An 8,347-nucleotide genomic window follows, 5' to 3' on the forward strand; every position below is an offset into this window, starting at 1 on the left:
TGTCATCAGTGGATTGTGTACATAATCTTGGTGGTCATATATATTTTTTATACTGAAAATGGAGTGGCCTACTGTGGACTTGATCAAGAATAACTGTGCAAAAAAGTGGGACAATGTAATGTAATGTAAGCTTTTATTTTATTCAATGTTTACATAACGAGAAGGTCCCACACTCATATGCTCTTCAATCACATACGGCCACACTCCTAAACGTTCTCTCTGTGTAGTTTATTTAACCACATTACTCTTACAGTACAGCTTATCAATGAACAAACTCCCTCCCCAGAGAGTAGCATTTAGGGTTACACCAAGTCAATATATCATTCAATACAGGTTCATATTGTATCGTGTTCTTTTAATTCTGTGTGTATTCTGTCGGTTCATCTATTATCATGCTTGTTTTGTTTAATACAATAGCATTTTGTAGGCCCTGCTTTGGGTGGTTTGTGAAATCAGAGTTTGTCCTGCTTGGACGATTTTAGAGAATCACATGAGCTGCTGAGCCACGCTACCAAACACTATATATCATTGCATGACTGAAATAAATAGATTTAATATTGACGAGGGTGTATGATTGAACACCATTCAAACAATGTGTAAATAGAATATTTTATTATAGTGTCCTGCACCACAAGGTGCCCAGCCCACACAGGGTTACAAGACACTCACAACAACATTAACATACACAAACAGAATACATGAACTAAACATAATTTGATTGTCCAGGCTTTGAGTTCCAGATACTGTACATCGTTCTCCAGCACAACTGCCATGCCCTCTCTATGAATTTTACTAAAACAAAACCTTACTTACTGTAAGGCCAACTTAACATATTTATCCTGGATTTTTCCCCATTGTACAGTAGACATTGAAAAACTAAATTAAACTCATCCTCCACAACTCCCAGGTCACAAAGAACACACACTCGCTGTGGTAACACATTTTCTCTCTTCTCTGTTGTTCATATAGTTCCCTGTTCACCGGCGAATCGCACGGCATACAGAGAATGTGCCAGTAACGTGGTCGTCTACAGCTGGGAGGCCACCAACAACACCATCTACTACGTGGCCAAATCTGTGAGCAGCAGTGGGGAGATTGTTGAGTGCAGGACTACCGAAACGGCATGTTACTTCGCCGACACTCACTGTGGTCTATCCTACAATTACACTGTGTACGCCATAAGCACAGAGTGTGACAGTGAAGTCAGCCCCATATTAACAGTACCTGCCAGTGAGTATCCATTTAACCCATTTAGAACGGGTACACATTATAGTGTATTATTATTTTGTGCTTTAACTATTGAAAAATAGCATATATACAAGCTCACAGCACGGCACCGAGTGCCGCGCTGCAAGCTTGTAGATCTGCTATTTTTTTTTAAAGTGATTCTATAAGTGTCTTTTGAATCCTTCTAAGGTTTTTTGGACAAACCTATGTTTCTATGTCAGCTGTGAGCTTGTATATCTGCTATTTTTCACTGGTTAAAGCATTCAATAATTCTAGGCCTAAAAAGGTTTGGTGATCAAATTCAAAATTAACTTTTAGTAAACTCTCTAACTTATTATCCTAGAATGATGGATGTTCAGATTAAATCTGAAGTTTCTTGTTCCTCCTACCCTTCTCTCTCCTCTAGCTCCATGCAGACCAACAAATGTGATTACATCATCAGACTGCCAGTCTGACAACCTGACCTTAAGCTGGGATGTTGCGGCCGGAGCAGGATCTTACCTGGTGGAGGTTTATGGGAGCAGAGGAGATGAATATAATTGCAGCACTACTGGCACCACCTGCATAGTGGCTGGTGTTCCATGCGGTGAACACCTCAGCGTGTGGGTCACCGCCTTTGACGATGCCGGTGAATGTGCCAACAGGGTGCTGGGACAAGCGGCTGTGACTGGTAGGCACTGGAAAATACGACTGCACCATGTCCAATACTGTCAACCATTTAATATCATGCATGGGTGCTGAGGCTTTTGGTGGGCTTCTACTTTGCAAAATTGTTTACTGCTATATTGTGATGATGTTGACGAATACCTCTCTCTCTTCCAGCACCCTGTCAACCCACAAACGTGTCCCTGGCAGTGGGCTGTAACCAGAATTCTGCAACATTTAACTGGACAATAAGCAAGGGAGCTGTGTTCTACATGGCCCTGGCTCAGAATGCGAACGGCATCGTGCGCAGCTGCAATTCAGCATTAACAAATTGTATCGTTGAGGGCCTTGAGTGCGGGACAACTTACAATGGCACCGTCATCGCCACTAACTTCAGGTGCAACAGCACCGTTAATGAGACTGTGCCGTTTACAACAGGTAGGCCAGAAGGAAGATAAGATTATAAATGATTGTCCGAATACATGGAAATGTGTCTTGCATCACATGCTCCAAAAACCATGACAATGTCATCGTACCGTGTCAAAACATCCATCCAACATGTATATATACTGTATATATATATATATATATATACCCATTCATATTCATGCCTTCAAAGTGTCACATTGTCGCACACACCCAAAGAAGAGCATATCCTCATGCAAAGTCCATGAATTTCAGTGAACAACCTTCATAGTCAGGGTCTCCTGAACTAAAATGTTGGCATAGAAGAGTTGGATTGATTGTGACATGAGGAAAATGCTATATGGTTAAGAATGATGTATCTTTTTACTCATTGGAATATCTGAAAGAGGTTTTGCTACAATGCAATTGCACAACAAAAACTCCTATTGCCATTCATACCATTTGCGTTATACATTTTTTTAAAGCAATCCAATGTCACATAACTATTCTTAATTCTTCCTGCCTTCTCCCCAGGACCCTGCGCTCCAAGCAGCGTTCAAGCGGTCGCAAACTGTACGTCCAATCACGTCGATATAAGCTGGGAGAACCTGGGAGAACAGCCCACAGGCAGCTACACGGCAGTCATACAGGACCACAGCAGCACTCAACTCAGCTGCACCTCCAACACGGTCAACACATGTGAAATCCTTTCGGTGCCCTGTGGGAAGACGTATAACGTCACTGTCACCTACACTGATGGATCGTGTTCCCCCGCCTCAACGCCGATCAAACTGAACTCAGGTACTGGAGTCGGCTTGCTTAAGGACGGGCACCTGTGATTGAGCAGTTCCATTGTAAACAACATTTCAGTCTCTATTTAAATTGTTTCAATATCATTCTTTTTCATTTATTTTTTTTTCTTTCCTTTTTTTACGTATGATATAATGTTTAACAAAAAGATAGCACTGTTAGGAATGTCTGAATGAATAAATGCATGGATCTCACAATGGAAAATGTAGGTAAAAGACACATGAGAATGTGATTGTGATTGATTGCTTAACTTTATTAAGATCAATGTATGTTGAGATTCACAAGTAGGCTATGATTAATTTGCAGATATGAATACTGTACTTAAGGTAGGATGTAGTCTGCTCCCTAAATGCGAGAAGCAATTAATTTTAAATAACTATGATTTGGCTTTGGCCATTTTATCGCTGCTTGCAGCTATATTTATTATTATATTGTGTGTGTGTGTGCACTTCATAGGCATATTAGATAAAGGTCCTTAGATTGTGTGTAGAATGTTTCATGCAAATTGCAAAAAAAAAATCCTAACGGGTTTAAGCGTTTCACAAACTGCTCAAAATGATATAGCGCCCCCCCTTTGGCCAATTGGGGTAAGATTGGTTTTAGTGATATTTGGAATAACACTCTACATCTTTGCCAAATGCCATGAATATGTTACTTTGCATGTATGATTTAGAGGCAGAAGAATAATTTGCATAAAACTGCAATATTCATTGAATTTATTAAAAAAGCATGTTTCAATTAAAAGAAATCCGATCTGACAGATCTTTAGATATTGGTCCAAAGTTCACATAAAAAAAAGTTTTGTGAACGTGACGCGAAAATTCCAGACTAAAAGTGGGTTTAAGTGTTTTACAAACTGCTCAAAATGGCGGAAAATCTAAGGGCGGAGCTTACTTAACAAAGACACAGATGTCTTCCGCTCGAGTCAAAGCACCTGTGTAAGCAAGTTGCATGACTTCAAACGAAACGAGTCATGACTTATGCCCGTTTGAAGTTTGAACGCTTTGTATAGCGCCCCCCTTTGGCCGATTGGAATAAGATTGGTTTCAGTGATATTTTGACTAACGCTCTACATCTTTGCCAAATGCCATGAACGTGTAACTTTGCATGTATGATTTAGAGGCCGAAGAATAATTTGCATAAAACCGCAATATATATTGAATTATTAAAAAATCATTATTCAACATATAAACTTCTCACCACATAGCCTGTGTAGATATAGGTTCAAAGTTCATGTGAAAAAAGTTTTGTGCGCGTAACGCGAAAATCCCAGGAGGAGATAGATTTTTACAGTTTTTTATATAATTCCAAATGTTGGGGGATCTAAAGGTCAGAGGTCAAAAGTCAGAGGGTAAAAGTTGTTCGGCATGAGGAGACGCATACGTGTATACAGGTTTCATGGCTGTACCTCAAACACAGCATGAGCTATACCTGTTCAAAGTTCGCACTTTCGAAGGCTTCCTACAGCGCCACCATTTGGCCGATTGCTGTAAAAAGTAATAGCACACGTCGCCACAGTAAGCTGAACACATTGATGTTTTTATTTTCATTTTCTCACTAAGTATGTAGGAGTAGAAAGGTGCCAAAGTATTGAGGAGAACTTGATATGATTGTATAGTATAGATAGAAATAAATAATGACAATATCTAAAGTGTGCTCGCCTTACAGGCGAGCCCACAATAATGACAACATCTAAAGTGTGCTCGCCTTACAGGCGAGCCCACAATGACGGCTCAAGTGGTTAAATACCCGAAACGCAAATTGACATGAATCCAAAATACACTGATAATTGTGCTGTCAAACGATGAAACTATATGGAATCTATGAAAAGGTTGTGGGAGTCCCTGCTCCATCTCTCTTTTAACTAAGGGGTCCTCGGCCTGAAAAGGTTGAAGACCCCTGATTTATACTGTTATATTGTGTTCTGATGGCCGCTGTTGCCTACTGTACTGAGAATGACCCAAGGACCACGGCAGCTTACAGTATCTGGAAACAATATCTATTTCGCGTAACATTTTGAGAGAGTAATAGGCATAGCAGTTGCTTAATCATGATAGATTTAAAGGTTTGGAAATAATAATATTGTGGAAGTTACCATGGAGGTAACAGTTGCTATGTGGTTGCTACCTTGTCCCATTTAACAATCAGAGTGTTGCCGCTTCCTGTATTGTCATTGACAATAAAACATATCTGACCCAAGCAGGCAGTAACACATTCCCTCCTCCACCATCTTACAGTATATACAGGTACACCCACTTGCAGAGCATCTGGAGACCCACACTACACCACCTTTGATGGTCTCAGATACGACTTCATGGGCAACTGTAGCTATGTGATGTCTAAACCCTGCAACAACTCCTCCGTGCCCTACTTCGAGGTCCATGCTGACAACGAAAACAGATACAAAAATCACTACTCTACAGTTTCATGGCTGAAGGCTGTGCACGTGTACGTGGGCTCGCTGAAGATTTCCATCCTGAAGGGAGGCACCGTACAGGTGAGATAGGTGTAGCACCCAAATTAGTAACCCAACTAGTGACTAGGCCTTCAAAGGTTGATGCTGATTAGATTGGCCAGGGCCCTCAGCCGGCATTTAAAAAGAATATGCTAGGGATAATGGGGGAGTCCTGATAAAAATGCTTTAAACACGTAACTTAACATAACTTAACTTTATATTCAATTGCCATGTGTGTCTGTCTGTCTTGTGTTGCACTTGCGTAGCTGAATGCGAACAATGTCAACCTGCCAGTCACTCCAGCCAGCGGTGTCTCTGTGTTCAAGTCTGGGAGACACTACACTGTAGCCATGGACTTTGGTGTGACCATCCGCTACAATGGAGAAACTACAATGGACATCAAAGTCATCAAAGAGTGAGTGAAACTCATAACAGTCTGTTCTTTTAATCATTTGACAGATCTAATATTAAGATGCGTACAGTGACTGAACAGGTGTCCCATGAACTAATCCCTCTCCACTCTTTCCTTTGCCTCCACCTGGTGACCTGCAGTTACAAGGACACATTGTGTGGTCTGTGTGGAGACTACAATGACAATGCCAAGGATGACATGAGAAAGCGAGACGGCACCTTGACCAATGACCCCAATGTTTTCGGACACAGCTGGGTGACCGACCCACTCTTCCTCAAGTGAGTCATTTTAACATGAACAGTGCATACTCCATCTTGAACACGCATTGATAATGATGCATTCATCCACAAACAACCACCATTTCCTTGCTTGTATCTCCATAGCTGTAAGCCCAACGACACGGACCCATGTACCGATGAGGAACAGGCTCTGTATGAGAGCTCTGGATTCTGTGGCATGCTGTTGGACAAGAAGGGACCCTTTGCTGTCTGTCACCCTAAGTTCAACCCCAATGTGAGTGCTGCCTATTGGGTATTTCATTTAGTGGAGTGACTCTATGGGACAGCTTGGGACAGCTTGGATGCTGAAATCAAGGAAAGTAGAACTATTCTACAATTTAAGATAAAGTTTAAAAATATGATTTTAGGGAGATACAGACAAGAGGAAGAGGTGGGAGGGGGGGTTGAGGGTACATGGTAATAGTCTATATAGGTAACAGTATGGTTCAGCACTGTTCAGTTTTATTATAGCATATTACAGTTTTAGATAGATGACAGATTTAATTAGATGTTGGAAATGTAAAATAGGGGTAGGACCTGATAAGCTTAGGCTTACTTCCTACTCCTTTTCGAACAGTTATGTTGTTGAAATTAGTATAATTATTCAATATTATGTAAGTTAATTTGCGTTTTGCTTTTGTTGTTTTTGTTTTAATTGTTTTGTTTTAATGCATTATTATTATTGTGTATTAATTTGTATTCTATTTTTGTCTTTTTTAAATGTTCGAAATAATCATTCATTCATTCATTCATTCATTCATATTACACACAAACATGGAAACACATTGCACAATGCACTTGCATATGCTCTCAAACACTCTGTCAACTTTTTTCAATATGAATTCATTTGTTTATCAGCACGACTTCAAAAACTGTGTCTTTGACCTGTGTGCGCTGGACGGGGCCTCCTCCTTCCTGTGTGAGGCCATTGAAGCCTACGTCACTGAGTGCCAGGACCGTGGAGTCAAAGTCCCCCCCTGGAGGAACCAAACATTCTGCCGTGAGTCAACAGACCAGTGGAGGATGGAGGCATGGATGGATGCGTGGATGGATGGATGGATGGATGGATGGATGGATGATGGGATGAATGGAGAGAGGAGGGACAAAGTGATTGATTGATTGAAGACTTTATTAGAAGTTTGCATAGGAAAAGGTACAGTTTCATGACAGTACAGTTCACTGGTACAAGGTCAACTAAAAGGATCGACACCTATAAAAAGCTTTTGGGCTTGTTTAAATTGGGTTCCTTTTCAACTCATATAAGACAGAGGGAACAGGGAAAGCCCAATGAATGACAGGGTAATGCAGGAATGTATTGATCAAAGCTGACATGCCAGAAAAGATGAATATGGATGGATGGATTTTGCTACATCATTTTAAATTGGGGTCCTTTTTCAACTCATACAAGAGGGAGGGAGTGGGGAAAGCCCAATGAGTGACAGGGTAATGCAGGAATGCATTGATGGCTTATAAATGATCAAAGCTGACATGCCAGAAAAGATAAATGTGGATGGATGGATTTTGCTGCATCATCTGAGCAGAATGAGAAAGTATCTAAGGACTAATAATAAACATGAGGTGACAATAAGCACCTGTTCGAGTTTTAATAGATGCGTGTGTGTGTGTGTGTGTGTGTGTGTTTGTGTGTGTGTGTGTGTGTGTGTGTGTGTGTGTGTGTGTGTGTGTGTGTGTGTGTGTGTGTGTGTGTGTTTATACATGTCCATCTCTGTCCTTCCTGCAGCTCTGGAGTGTCCTGCTGCTAACAGCCACTATGAGCCGTGTGCAGACCCCTGTCAGGACACGTGTGCTGGGAAGCCCCCCACGGGCTGCGGTGGTCCCTGTGTGGAGTCGTGTGTGTGTGACCCTGGCTACATCTTCAGTGCTGGAAAGTGTGTGAGGACCACCGACTGTGGATGCAAACACACCAACGGACAGTACTATGAGGTATAGGAGAGTATGAGATGTCTACTCAACTTAAGGAGGAATGGTTTTACACTCAATAGATTATACCCCCTTCTTTGAGATTGTGCAGGATGTTGAGTGAAGTAAAACAAGTACTTCCGCTCCCTTTGACCCATCCAATGCTCTGGAGTGGGTGTCAGCATTTCAGCAATT

The sequence above is a fragment of the Nannobrachium achirus genome, assembly GCF_963921795.1.
Source record: "Nannobrachium achirus genome assembly, chromosome: 14".
In the NCBI taxonomy this organism is placed as follows: Eukaryota; Metazoa; Chordata; class Actinopteri; order Myctophiformes; family Myctophidae; genus Nannobrachium; species Nannobrachium achirus.